The 15,332-nt window shown below is 38.6% G+C and overlaps 1 pseudogene; it reads left to right on the top strand.

Annotated features, from left to right (window-relative positions):
• The first annotated feature begins 818 nt into the window (after positions 1-818).
• On the top strand, positions 819-14,291 carry LOC127499678 (uncharacterized; annotated as a pseudogene).
• Positions 14,292-15,332: the final 1,041 nt, after the last annotated feature.

Here is a 15,332-nt window from a genome sequence, read left to right as displayed (position 1 = left end):
GTGTGTGTATATATGCGTGTGTGTGTCTGTGTGTGTGCGTGCGTGTGTGCGTGCGTGTGTGTCTGTGTGTGTGTGTGTCTGTGTGAGTGTGTGTGTATATGCGTGTGCGTGTCTGTGTGCGTGCCTGTCTGTGTGTCTGTCTGTCTGTGTGTGTGTGTCTGTGTGTGTGTGTCTGTGTGTGTGTGTCTTTGTGAGTGTGTGTGTGTGTGTGTGTGTCTGAGTGTGTGTGTGTGTGTGTGTGTGTGTGTGTGTGTGTGTGTGTGTCTGTCTCTGTGTGTGTGTGTGTGCGTGCTTGTGCGTGAGTGTGCGTGTGTGTCTTTGTGTGTGTGTGTGTGTGTGTGTGTGTCTGTGTGTGTGTGAGTGTGTGTGTCACACCGTGATGAACCTGCTGTATTCATGCATTAATTAATTTCTCAGATACTGATAATATTATATTTTGTCTCTTTGGATTAAAAGCGTCTGCATACATGTAAGTGTAACTGCCCTAATGAAACTGTGACAACTTGCCCCAACCTGAGATTTATAATTAAATACCCTGCTGAAAAAAGCTGGTGTCCCAGTTTTAGAGGGGATTTGGAGACCATCTTAAGCCAGTTAAAGTCAGTAAACCATTATAGACAGATTTTAGCCAGTATATATTCGGGATATAAGAGATGTACTCAGTTTTACCCAATAGATCATGTGGAAATAACATAAAACCGTCGCTTCTATTTATAATCTCGACTTTTTAAATGCATTACTTCACTAAGTTGAATTGTCTCGTAGCATCATCATCATCATCACGCATCAGCAGTAAACCGGATTGATTTCTCTGCTGCGGTGCGCGTGTCTGGCGCGCGTTCATGTCCGGCTCGTTTATAGAGTCTGCTCGTGTCTGTGGACGCTCAGAGACTCGTGAGAGCACTCAACAGAGAGCATGACTGCACTAGTTTGTCAGATTTGAGCAGCGCTCTCAGCCTCTGGGAAGATGCAGGTTGAACTTGAAGGTAAGAAAAATATCAGCATGATGCTCATTTTGTGCTTTTAGATGTTTTAATGATTGTTTAGTTCATAATCAATGGGAAGATGTGTCATGTGTGAGTCTTTAAACTACTATATAAAGACAACAGCAGCACCCTACAATGTCTGTAAGATGTTTAAAATCAGTTTCACTAGATGATTTCATTGTTTTTATTTTCACAGATATACAATTTTTTTTCTAGGCTAAATATACTAGAATGACAACAAACAGTTGCACAGGAGACACAACTGGTATTGATTTCATATTTGACTTTAGATTAATTGAGTTGTGCATAAACATCATTATGAACTGTCACTGTCTGAGGTTTGACATCAGCGCAGCTCTGTTTCTGATCACTGATGCCTGTGTCACTGATTAGAACCCAGAGCCATTTCCTCTGCGCTTTAATGCAATCACCAGTGATGAGTTGCATTCTGACAGAAAGGAAACGCAGTAAACAAACCCTCAGTTATCATGAGTCTGCCTCTAATAGTTTTCACAGCGACGTGTAACTACTTGTTCCTTTGGTGCACTACAGCAATTTGATATTGCTTTGGCACGACCAAAGTCTTAAATCACGGCATGAGTCACTGGAATTACTGATGATTTTTGTAAAATCATGCTGCAGTATATCCAATGACACCACCCAGCCCTCATTGTAAAGAAATGTTTTTTCAAAGATAACTGAAGTACGTTTTACAAGAAAATAGAGTGAATTCAGGTAATTTGCCATTCAGATGACTGGGACAAAAAATGCCCCAAATATCAGTTTTTCTACTTATTTCAATGTGTTACTTGCTATTTCTTTTCAACTGAGGCCTCAATAATGATTAACTTATATGATTAATAATAATTAATAATACTTAATAATGATTAATGGATTGATGGATGGATATTCGGATGGATGGATGAATTGATGATAGATAGATGGACAGACAAATATTCGGATGGATAGACAGATATTCGGATAGATGGATGGATGGATGGATAGATATTCGGATGGATGGATGAATAGATGATAGATAGATGGATAGACATATTTAGATGGATAGACATATTCAGATGGATAGACATATTCGGATGGATGGATAGATGGAGGGATGGATAGATATTCAGATGGATAGATAGATATTCAGATGGATGGATAGACAGATTCAGATGGATAGAAGGATATTCAGATGGATGAATGGATGGATAGATGATAGATGGATGGATAGACATATTCGGATGGATAGATAGATATTCGGATGGATGGATGGATGGATGGATAGACAGATATTCGGATGGATGAATGGATGGATAGATATTCAGATGGATAGACAGATATTCAGATGGATAGATGGATGGATAGATATTCAGATGGATAGATATTTGGATGGATGGATGGATAGATGGATAGACAGATATTCGGATGGATGGATAGATGGATAGATAGATATTCAGATGGATGGATGGATGGATAGATGATAGATGGATAGACATATTCGGATGGATGGATGGATGGATAGATGGATAGGTATTCAGATGGATAGATAGGTATTTAGATAGATGGATGGATAGATGGATAGACAGATATTCGGATGGATAAACAGATATTGGGATGGATAGATGGATGGATAGATATTCAGATGGATAGGCAGATAGATAATCAGATAGATAGATAGATGAATAGATAGATTTTCAGATGGATAGACATATGGATAGATAGATATTCGGATGGATGGATGGACAGACACCACCCAGCCCTCACTGTAAAAAAAAGAAAAAAAAAAAAAAAAGATATTTCAAAGATTACTGAAGTACGTTTTACAAGAAATAGGGTGAATTCAGGTAATTTGCCATTCAGATGACTGGGACAAAAAAAATGCCCCAATTTTAGTTTTTCTACTTCAAAATTTCACATTTACTTCACTGTGTTACCTGCTATTTATTTTCAGCTGAGGCTTCAATAATGATTAACTTTATATTGATTATGTGTGTTTTAATAGCACATCTCCAGATCTTATTGGCTGTTGGCTTAGCCATTCTCTCTTTCTGCCTGGTGATTGGCTGCATAATCTGTTGCTGGCATCGGAAGTCCCATCCCACGGATGACAAGGAGGCGGGGCTATCCTTACCTCCTCTACCTGCAGATCATGTGACGGTGACTCTTAGCCCCTCCCCTTCCATCAACACCCTGCCAATCAAACAGCAGTATGAGGAGCTGGACGGAGACGTCCTGGACTATCCCTCATTTAACAGCAGCTCAACACCGTCAGAAGACGATCTTTCCTTCACATCTCTTCCTCACAGTCTGACGGGACCTCCGAAGTCTCATTTCACTCTACGGAGGCTCAGTTCCCCTGTCGTTTTATCGAATCCCACTAAACCTGCCGTTCGTGTTCGTTCCTCGCTCCCAACCATTCCTAAACTCAGCCTAAAGTCGCAAAAGCGCAAGAATGGTAACATCTCGTATACGGAAAGCAGCAGGCTTAAAGTCGATAACAACCAACATTACGGCTCCAACTCTCACAAACCCACACCATCCCTTCACTTCACTTTACTTTTCTCACCGTCGGAGGGCAAACTCACCGTCACCATTCTGGGTCTCTATCGGGGTTCGAGGAAACTGAGTGGAGCCACAGTCAGGGCGTGTCTGCCTCCGCTCTGCCCCACGCCGCTTCAGGACGGCCGGACGCGCAGACGCAGCCTCAGTCCAGACGCTCCTGCGCAGGTGTTCCAGCTGCAGGTGAGATCGGCAGAGGAGCTTCAGACCTGCACCCTCAGACTGACCGTGTCCAGCAGGGATTTCTCAGGTCTGAGGGAGACGGCTGTGGGCGAACTGGAACTGGCATGTGCAGAAATCACTGGGAACCCGATTCCACCGTCACCTTCAATTGTCAACTCAACCCTGCGAGGAGGAGGCTGAGGAAGGTATTAGAGGAGCAGTGTGATAGAGTGACAGACATATTGAAACAGGTTTCTATACACTCTCTCCATATTCCATTAGTCAGACAAACATACGTGACTTCAGTATGACTTAACTGGTGAAGCAGAACCAAAACTGATATTTGACCAGTTAGTTGGATGGATGGATAGATATTCGGATGGATGGATGAACGGATGGATGGATTTTCAGATAGATAGATAGATAGATAGATAGATAGATAGATATTCAGATAGATGGATAGATATTCAGATAGATGGATAGATATTCGGATAGATATATATACGTATAGATAGATATTTGGATAGATATTCAGATAGATAGATATTCAGCTAGATGGATAGATATTCAGACAGATAGATATTCGGATAGATAGATATACGTATAGATAGATATTCGGATAGATAGATATTCAGAAAGATAGATATATATTCAGATAGATATTTGGATAGATAGATATTCAGATAGATGGATAGATATTCGGATAGATATTCAGATAGATGGATAGATATTCGGATAGATGGATAAATATTCAGATAGATGGATAGATATTCAGATAGATATTTAGATAGACAGATATTCAGATAGATATTCAGATAGATGGTTAGATATTCAGATAGATATTTAGATAGATAGATATTCAGATAGATGGTTAGATATTCAGATAAATATTCGGATAGACAGATATTCGGATAGATATTCAGATAGATGGATAGATATTCAGATAGATAGATATTCAGATAGATGGTTAGATATTCAGATAGGTAGATATTCAGATAGATGGATAGATATTCAGATAGATATTTAGATAGATAGATATTCAGATAGATGGTTAGATATTCAGATAAATATTCGGATAGACAGATATTCGGATAGATATTCAGATAGATGGATAGATATTCAGATAGATATTTAGATAGATAGATATTCAGATAGATGGTTAGATATTCAGATAAATATTCGGATAGACAGATATTCGGATAGATATTCAGATAGATGGATAGATATTCAGATAGATAGATATTCAGATAGATGGTTAGATATTCAGATAAATATTCAGATAGACAGATATTCGGATAGATATTCAGATAGATGGATAGATATTCAGATAGGTAGATATTCAGATAGATGGATAGATATTCAGATAGATATTTAGATAGATAGATATTCAGATAGATGGTTAGATATTCAGATAAATATTCGGATAGACAGATATTCGGATAGATATTCAGATGGATAGACAGATGGATGATGGGTAATATGATGATGTAAGTATAGTGCAGTACATGATATATTTATATTTGGCAGACGCTTTTATTCGAAGTGATTTACATTGCAAGGTGTTCATGTGATCAGATCGTACATTTCCTGGGAATTGAACCCGTGCCGTTGCTAGTGTAGAAAGTAGCTGTCATCAGCACAGAAACTCAGTTGCAGTGAGATCGTATACGACTGCGTGACCAGCGTGCCAACAAGTGGTGCGTTAGCCTGGCCTGGAGCCAGAGAGCTGCAGAGAGAGGAGCGCGAGTGCCAGTGGAGATCAGTAATGCAGCAGAGGAGGAAATACAGCAGGAAAAGAGAGAGAGAGAGAGAGAGAGGAAACTGAATGTTGGCTTGAGGAAAAAAAACTTAGTTTAAAGCCATAAGTCTTGCATAGATTGAAATCTTGGGAAGTTTGTAGAGAGATGTGTAGTTTCAAGGTAGTAGGCAGATGGATGGATGGATGATTTTGGGTATGTTGTTGTCGATGTTAATTGTGTGTTATATTTTGGGATGTAAAAGTCAGTGAGTGTGAGACACTGTGTGTTACTGAAGGATTGAAGTGATTGGTCAGTGTGTATTCGTGTGGCTTGAGATCAAGACAAACTTCCCCTTGGGAACAATAAAGTGAACTGAACTGAACTGAACTGAATGTCTCCTCGCAGTAGATGTGATTCAGCGTCAGTGTGAACATTATGTTTGAATGCTAATGTTCAGATGTAGTGTGACAGTGAGTTTGTACTTCCTCTGAGAGTCTAATATGATTACGAGGAGATGTTATTTGAGGAAAGCGCTGGAAATTGACATACAGACACATTCAGTTAAAAGAAAGATCCGTGTCTGGGATCCACACAACCTGCAAACACCTCTCACATCATACGTCTAAAATACGTCTTTTATTTTCTTACCAGCTCTTTTAAATCAAGTTTTTGTACTTTCAGAGTCAGAGTTCCCATGATGCAGTGGGGGACATCAGGGCTTCTGTTTGTCCTGTGCGATTTCTGGGCCAGATCCTGATTCTGCTGCAGTATCAGACGCTGGCGCATCGCATGAAGGTGATGGTGCGGAAAGCTGAGAACCTGCCCAAACTCACCCGGATGCCTGGGACTCCAGGTCTGTCTGTGTTTTATAAATGTTTCTTGCATTTTCTCTTTTGTAAGTGACATTGGATAAAAGCACCTGATAAATGAATGTGTACATTTTCTGTATACATTTAAAATAATTCATATTCAGACCAAGTGTGATAGATGGATGGACTTACAGATAGATAGACAGGTGGACAGATAGACAGACGGACGGACGGATAGTTGGACGGACAGACAATAAAGTTTCTCTGAACTCTGTACTATATCTGTTTATCGCCCGTCTATCGCCAATGATAGAAATTTTTCTTAGGTTAAAAGGCTCTCATACATGACAAGATAACAATACATACATAACAACAATCCACAACTCACAATTCATCTTTAAGATTTAAAAAAAAGTGCATATTTCTACAACCCACACACAATCACTTAACCTTGTTTAAAATAGCTACTGCGTTGGGCACAAAATAATTCCTGTAAGTCTTCTCTCTAGTCAAGGCAGTTCTGAACCGGCAACCTGATGGAAGCAGCTGAAAAGCATCATAAAGAGGAAGTGTACAATCTGTAATAATAGAAGCTGCTTTCCTCTTAACTGCCATATAATAAAGGTTTGAAAGGTGAAGCTGCGAGACCCCAGTAATCTTTGACGCCTGCTTAATAATTCTTGATATTTTTTTCTTATTTTCAGCTGAAAGTAAGCTATGCCAAGAAACAATATTAAATGTCAATTAAGTGACCGAGTCATAATGTCCTGTCTAACATTAAATCTTTTCAGCTGTCTCAGAAGACATAAACGCTGATTAGCCTTCTTGTAGACACCATTCGCATGTTGTGCAAAGGACAGTTGGCTGTCAATCACAGTAGGGGAGAGTGGGGTAAGATGAGCCATTTTTTACTTATGTGGTCCTCACGATAAGGGAAAACGAGGCAGAAGTACAATGAAAGTATTTAAAGTAATTTCAGGATGTTTCCTATCATTTTAAATGATCAGAATAGTTCTATGACAAAGGGCTCTAAAAATATGGCTTCTTATAAAAAAGTGTTCCTGTGGCTCAATTTGCCCCACGTTAGGGGTAAGTTGAGCCGAGTCAGTAGGTGGGTGTAAACTGACCATGAATCTGAATCTAACCCATGTGAAATTTTGAACAAAACCTATTTTATAAGATTACCTCTTTTGAAAACTAATTTTATAATCAAATATCCGTTTACAAATATTTATATTTATTTTCTACCTTAAACAACATAAAACCAACCAAACGAAGTTGAAATTTCAATGTCTTTAATTGTTTGCATTTCTGAAACAATATGTTGAACGCCAAAGTTGTAACCTTCCCAAAAACAGACTAAACTGAGAATTTGAGTAAAATTAAATAAAAAATGAATTAGAATGAATAAATGTTACTGAAACTTATAAATATTTTAGTCAAAATGTTCTTGACATGGTAGTTTTTCTGCAATGTTGACCATGTTAGTCCATTAGGGACTACTGGTGGAAAGATATAAACATCTTCTGGTTCTCTCAGTTTATACTTCAGAGATTTAACTTGTGGTGGGGTAAACACTGGCTCAATTTTCCCCACAGCATTTGGCTCACTTTGCCCCATAGCTGCCATTTTGGGAAAAACAAGCTAGCTTACCAATTCAGGATAATATTTAGCTAAATGATTTGCATGGTTTTTTACATTGCTAAATGACCAGTATGATTCATGAATATTTTTAGACATGGACAAATTTGCTTTGATGTAACAGCCATTACATCTGTTATGCTAAAATTTCACTTTGACAAGCCAAAAACAGTTTTTAAAGTAAATAAGCGACTTCCACTCCTCCCATGTGCTTCTCCTTTTCACAGTCTGGCAGAAATAATGGGTAGTTCCAAAATATATGGTCACATGGCAATAAAAGGGTACGGTTGCCAAGATACAGAGGGTGGGTCAACTTACCCACTGGCTCATCTTACCCCACTCTCCCCTACCCAAATATGTAAAGGATTCAACCTGTTCCACTTCCTGCCCCCCTAACCTAAGTGGTTCATAAAGTGAAGAAGAAATTTTGGATGGACAATACCCGCCCCACAGCACAACTCTTTGCTCTTACTTATGTTCAGCTTTAGGGAACTGTCATGGAACCAACCAACCATGAATTCAACAAATTCCCTGTATATAACCAGGGACTGCTTGTCTGTCATACAAGCCACCAAAGCCATGTCATCTGCGTATTTCCAAAGTGACATACCCTTAATTCCACACATGACTTCATTTGTGTATGGAAAATAGAATAGGTGACAAGACACAACCTTGTGGAACTCCCGTATTTATAAAAATACTACTAGATTTGTGGTCATACATTCTAACATATTGGAGTCTATTCGTTAAAAAATCCTTAATCCATTGCACAAGAGTTAAATTAACTTGTAATCTTTTAAGACGATCCAACAATAGATTAAAGGGTTAGTTCACCCAAAAATGAAAATAATGTCATTTATTACTCACCCTCATGCCGTTCCACACCTGTAAGACCTTCGTTGATCTTCGGCACACAAATTAAGGTATTTTTGTTGAAATCCGATGGCTCAGTGAGGCCTGCATAGCCAGCAATGACATTTCCTCTCTCAAGATCCATTAATATACTAAAAACATATTTAAATCAGTTCATGTGAGTACAGTGGTTCGATATTAATATTATAAAGCGGCAAGAATGTTTTTGGTGCACCAAAAAAACACAATAACGACTTATATAGTGATGGCCGATTTCAAAACACTGCTTCATGAAGCTTTGGAGCGTTATGATTCAGCGTGTCGAATCATGATTCAGATCGCGTGTCAAACCGCCAAACTGCTGAAATCACGTGACTTTGGCGCTCCGAACCGCTGATTCGACACACTGATTCATAACGCTCCGAAGCTTCATGAAGCAGTGTTTTGAAATTGGCCATCACTATATAAGTCGTTATTTTGTTTTGTTGGCGCACCAAAAATATTCTCGTGGCTTTATAATATTAATATTGAACCACTGTACTCACATGAACTGATTTAAATATGTTTTTAGTACATTAATGGATCTTGAGAGAGGAAATGTCATTGCTGGCTATGCAGGCCTCACTGAGCCATCGGATTTCAACAAAAATATCTTAATTCGTGTTTTCCGAAGATGAGCGAAGGTCTTACGGGTGTGGAACGACATGAGGGTGAGTAATTAATGACATTATTTTCATTTTTGTGTGAACTAACTCTTTAATGTTGACTGTGTTGAAAGCAGATGTAAGATCCATAAATAGAATCCTAACAAACAGAGTTAAGAGCATCCAAATGTCTAGTAACAGTATCTAAAAGAATTAGACAAACGTCTTCAACTCCCCGTTTTGACTTGTAGGCAAACTGGAGCAGGTCTAAACACTGACCTACATTGGGCAGAGAGCTCCCCTACTGCCACCCTCTCCATGCATTTACAAAGAACCGAGCTAAGTGCCACAGGTCCGAAATTCTCCATCTCTTTAGCATTAGATTTTTTAAGAACAGGAATTATCATCGTCTCCTTCCATGCTTTCGGAACACACCCAGTGTTTAGTGACCGCTGGAAGAGCTGAGCCACCATTCCACCTAATTGAGCCGAACACTCCTTCAATATGCGGCTTTCAAGACCATCTGGGCCTGGAGCTTTCCCTGGCTTTAACCTAGAAAGAATGGAAATGGCCCTTTGCTCATCCGCACTGATAGGAGTGGGAGCATTACTGTCATTAATCAGATCACAGAGCTGATCACATTGAACCTTGCATAAAAAGTGTTCAGCTGCTCCACAAATGAACACTGCGCTCGAGCTGACTCCTGTGCTTTTCCCGTCATCATATTAAGATTCTTCCATGCAGTTTTTGTATTTGTTTGTGTAGATCACTATGTTGTAATCAACCTGCGTCAGGACGGTAAAGTCATCAGCACTAAAGAGACGAAGGGCGCCAGTGGAGCGAATGCGGTTTGGAACGCACCCTTCCTGTTTGATCTGCCGGCCGGTGACGTCAGCCGACTGCCGCTGCTCCTGGAGCTCATCGTCATGCAGGTGAGAATATTTTTAATCTATTTTTAATCTATCTTTACAATTCATTAATATGTGACATCACATGATGTGTCTCAAAATTTCACAATAATGACATGGCTCTATTATGTATTGACAGGGAAGGCTATACACGAAAAGTTGCATTCTGGGTCGTGTTCTGATTGGCTACGAAGGTTCCGAGGCGGGAAACCAGCACTGGAGTGAGATGTGCAGCAGGGCGCAGGTGGAGACGGCGTACTGGCATGAACTCCAACCAGACACCTCATAGGCCAGCAACGCTTGATTGACATTCTCCCTAACCAATCAGATCGCTCCGTTAAATTTCTCATTTCACAATGGAGTTCTAGACTGTGGAACCTGGTTTGAGGAGACGAGGAAAGTTTTCTGCTTAATTTGTTTGCAAATATCACTGCAGGGTGTCATTATGATTAGTTAAAACATCAGCTGATTTTGCACTAGTGAACTGGTCAGTCTTGTTACTGTAAACTAAAACTTTGCCTCAGTCTTGGACAATCACAATTTTGTGGTATTAGTGTCATTGTGCTGCTTGTAGTTTTTGGTCCTGCTTTAGTGTTTGTTTCAATGGTTTGAAAGATGACCAGTATTCCTGTAATCCCAGGTAAACTAAACCAAACTATTTCATTGATTTAGTTTTTTTTTTTTTACCTGTCGATCCCTTCATGCTGTAGTTGCCGTGTTGAAATGTGAGATTCAGAGCGCATTCAAAATTGCAAATCACATCTAAGAAAATAAGATGCAACCAAATATTCATGATTGGGTGTGGCCAAATTAAAAATCTGATTAAAAATGCAATGCATATCAGTTAAAGTGATAGAAATAGTGGTTAGAAAGAAAGATGAATGTCGAGATCCACTTGGTTTGCAAATTTAGCTATTTTTAAACCTCCAAATGCTCACTGAAGTGGAAACGGAAGTCAGACTGTAATTTAATGCAATTGCACGCATGCGGAACGGCCTTATTACGCAGTTGGATGTGTCACTTTCTGAATATTTGTTTTGCATTGGATCAAGATTTTAATGTGCAGACTGGAATAAATGAGCTCCAATATGAAAGAATGATGAAATGGATATTTTAGGTATTTACGGTGAAATTCAGAACTTGCTGTTTTTACAAACAATACTGTGATGGTACATTTTTGGTAACTTGGTGTGGAACCAAAATGTTCTTTTGAGATGTTGATGATGAACATTTGAGCTGAAGTTATAGATTTTATCCTTTTAAACTTTATAGCCGAGCTCAGTGCTGCTCTCTGGAGGATGGAGGAATTACACCAGTATTGGAGACGATGGGTTTGTAATGTAATGTAATGTAATGTAATGTAATGAAAAGAACAAAATAATTTTAAAGGTGCACTAAGTAACTTTTGTTTTTGTTTCACTGGGCGGTATGACCAAAAATCTGTGTCACGGTATTTTTCTGGTGGATTCTGGTGGTTTCATGGTATATCACAGTTTTTTGTTTTTCTCCTTTTCATGACTGGACCTTTATATAAGTTTATAGTGGTTTATTATTCTGCAGTAATGCATGAAATATAAAAACATTATAATATCAAATACAAATTTACTTTCAAAAATGAAGGTAATCAAATCAATTTATACAACTAACAATTTAGTTAAAGGTGACCTATAATGCCCCTTTTCACAAGATGTAAAAGTCTCTGGTGTCTCCAGAATGTGTCTGTGAAGTTTCAGCTCAAAATCCCCCACAGATCATTTATTATAGCTTGTCAAATTTGCCCCTATTTGGGTGTGAGCAAAAACACGCCATTTTTGTGTGTGTCCCTTTAAATGCAAATGAGCTGCTGCTCCCGGCCCCCTTTCCAGAAGAGGGCGGAGCTTTAACAGCTCGCGCTTCGGTCGCTCAACAACAACAAAGCTGGAGAATCTCACGCAGCCAAAATGAGGATTGTCAGTAACGGTGTTTGTGAAGCAGTCCGGCGTAAAATGACGGCATGTCAACAACACTCTACTACAACAACTCTTCCTCTTCTCTAAAGCAGCCCAACATGGCCTCGCCCCCTTTGTTGTGTGTTCTCGGGGGCGGGGTTTATGTAAATTTTAGGGTTTGTGATGTCACCAACCCGGGAAGAAGCTCGTTGTAGTCCCTACCAGCCGTTTGTTGTAGTCCTTAAAAAGTGATTTCTGTAAAAGAAAATATCTCCCTTTGCATTGAACTTTGAGCGTCGTAACTCGTGCAGATGTTGTTTATGATCAAACAGCAACATAACTAAAGTTAAAAAAGTGAAATCATAATCAACCACCCCTTTAACATTTTAAAATGTAATCAAATAAAAAAAATTCAATCATTTCTTTTTGGCAAGTCTCCTTTTAAATGAAAACGTAAGAGAACTTTTGTGATATTCCTTAAACATAATGATTTAATACATGATTTTATTAGTACTACTTGAAGTACACTACTGTGCAATGGTAATATATTTCGGTTATAGCTTCAACTAAACCAAAAATTTTATTTTGACGGGTTATCATGAAGACCTGTGTTTATGACGTGTCATTTATCGAATGAAATGCTTGTGAAATGGCCGTGAAGTGACTCTCAGAGCAGCTCTGGAGATGAAGTTTGTGTTCTCATATAGTGAGTCGACAGACGCTGAAATATGGAATTTTAACATGTTAAGAACTCGTAAAATATGCGTATTTCACGCGTTAAATACTTGTGTGAAAAATCAGCATGTTGTTAACGCGTAAACAACACGTGTTCTTAACGAGTTAAAATTCAAGTGTTTTTGAACCTTTTGGCCTTCCGTACTGAAAACGCCGCGTGCTTCAGTGTGTGTGTAGACGAAACTCTGAGACGCAAAATACAGACTTCAGGCTTCAATTGCAGTATTTTTGAGCTTTAATATTCACAGTAGTCCATATCGAGATTTGATTCATAGTAGAGCCCAACTTTTAATTTATTCATCCAAAAAATGTGACATTCCGCTTTATTCGGTAAGCTCCATTTCTGAATGGATTTCATGGATTGCAGTGTCGCATTGCAAAAATCATAGGGCTCTACATGGTATTTGAGTTAGTTGTGTGGATTATTTATTGTCGTGTTATACAGTTATAATAGAGGTCCATATACATAGAGCTCTTCGTGGACATTTATTAGATGCAGCAATTGTTTACACACCGTAAGGCGTTATTTGAAAATATATCGCAGGCTACTCGAAACTGATGAACCGGTATACCGTCCAGCACTAGCTGAAATTTTCTGATAACTTTTAGGCTTTTATGAGCTTTATAATAAAATAATAATTTTAAACATTCATTGCAAGTACTGTCCATTTATTTAGGTGGAAAAGTTGCACGATGCACCTTGCTGATAAAGATGGCATCTGTTTGTCTGTGATTCAGCGTTATGGGCCGTGCGCAGATATTTGTTATAGGTTTCATTTAAGAACATATTAGAGATTAAATGTGAGATTCAGAGCGCATGCAAAATTGCAAATCACATCTAAGAAAATAAGATGCAACCAAATATTCATGATTGGGTGTGGCCAAATTAAAAATCTGATTAAAAATGCAATGCATATCAGTTAAAGTGATAGAAATAGTTGCACGATGCACCTTGCTGATAAAGATGGCATCTGTTTGTTAAAAAGCATGTCTGTTATGGACCGTGCACAGATATTTGTTACAGGTTTCATTTAAGAACATACTAGCTAAGCTTGTGTTTTGATCTGTTTGAACAGAATAAGGACTGGCTGGTGATAGTGTTGTCAATCATGACTGCTGACAAGCTTGTTTTCTGTGAAAGAATCAACGGTCAGCTTTCAAATGTGTGATTCATTCTGATTCATGTGCAATTTATGCATCTCTGTGACATTTAAAAGAAATGTGTAAAAAAAAAATACACTAATTTCATGAGATTCAGCCCTTTGCCTACAAAAGAATCGGTTGCTTGTTAAATGTACTGATATTTATAAAAATATGAATATAAGAGAGTCTTTGTCTGTTTATTTTTATATGATCTCATGCATTTATTCCAGTGAAAGGTCACGTTGTCTCTGTTTTTCATCAGTGATTCACTAGTTCTCATCAGTATTGATCATTCATCGTCTCTAGAGATCGATGCGGCTCTCGTCGTTCCCGCGCACTCCTGAAAGTCAGAGGTCAAGAGGTCACGTTCTGACAAGCACCGCATCTCACGGTCAGAATAAAGGGAAGGCTATGTTTCCATCCGTCTATTTATAGGTGAATTTTTGGTTATTGCATAAGAAACGCCGGATGGAAATGCAAGATGCGCATCATTTCTAAAACTGCATAAAAAAACGTGTGCGCTCAATTGAGGCAGATAATTTTGATGATAAGAAGACATGCATAATGGAAACACATTTACCAAATAAATCCCTCGAAAACTCATGTGACTTTGCCTCAGCAGAGTCTGTGATTGGATAACTGGACTAACCAGCAAACCAATCACATCGCAGCATCTCAAATGTTGGTTTAGTGGTTCTGAAACGCCTGAGTCAAAGTCTGTCATCAGAATGATTTGGTTTAATTCCTCCAGAAGCGTGTCACACGATTGTGTTCCCGAACACCAGTATCCGAACGCAAGATCACATGACAGCGTTTATTGTGTTTCGTCTGACGCTCTGAGATGAACTCATTTATGATGGAGGGAAAAAGAGCCTGATTGAAGAAACGTACATTTTTATTACTGATATTTTGTGCCGATTTCCCTGCAAGTGATGATTTTGCTCTCTTGAACACATGGAATGGAAACGCTGCTTTATTTGCAAATGTTTTATGCCATATTCCAATTTATTCACAACTTTGGATGGAAACATAACTAATGACATCACCTGGTCAAAAACATGTGATGCTATCAGATCTGGTACTGTGATTTTTTTTATATATATATATATACAGGGCTGGGTAGGTTACTTTTAAAATGCATTTTACTACAGATTACAAAATACATGCTTTAAAAAGTAATTTGTAATGTAATTCGTTAGATTACCCAAGTTTTGTAACTTAATCTA

This window comes from Ctenopharyngodon idella, chromosome 18 (assembly GCF_019924925.1).
Source record: "Ctenopharyngodon idella isolate HZGC_01 chromosome 18, HZGC01, whole genome shotgun sequence".
In the NCBI taxonomy this organism is placed as follows: domain Eukaryota; kingdom Metazoa; phylum Chordata; class Actinopteri; order Cypriniformes; family Xenocyprididae; genus Ctenopharyngodon; species Ctenopharyngodon idella.
Note: the sequence above shows the minus strand (reverse complement) of the source record. Positions and strands in the feature narration are given on the sequence as shown.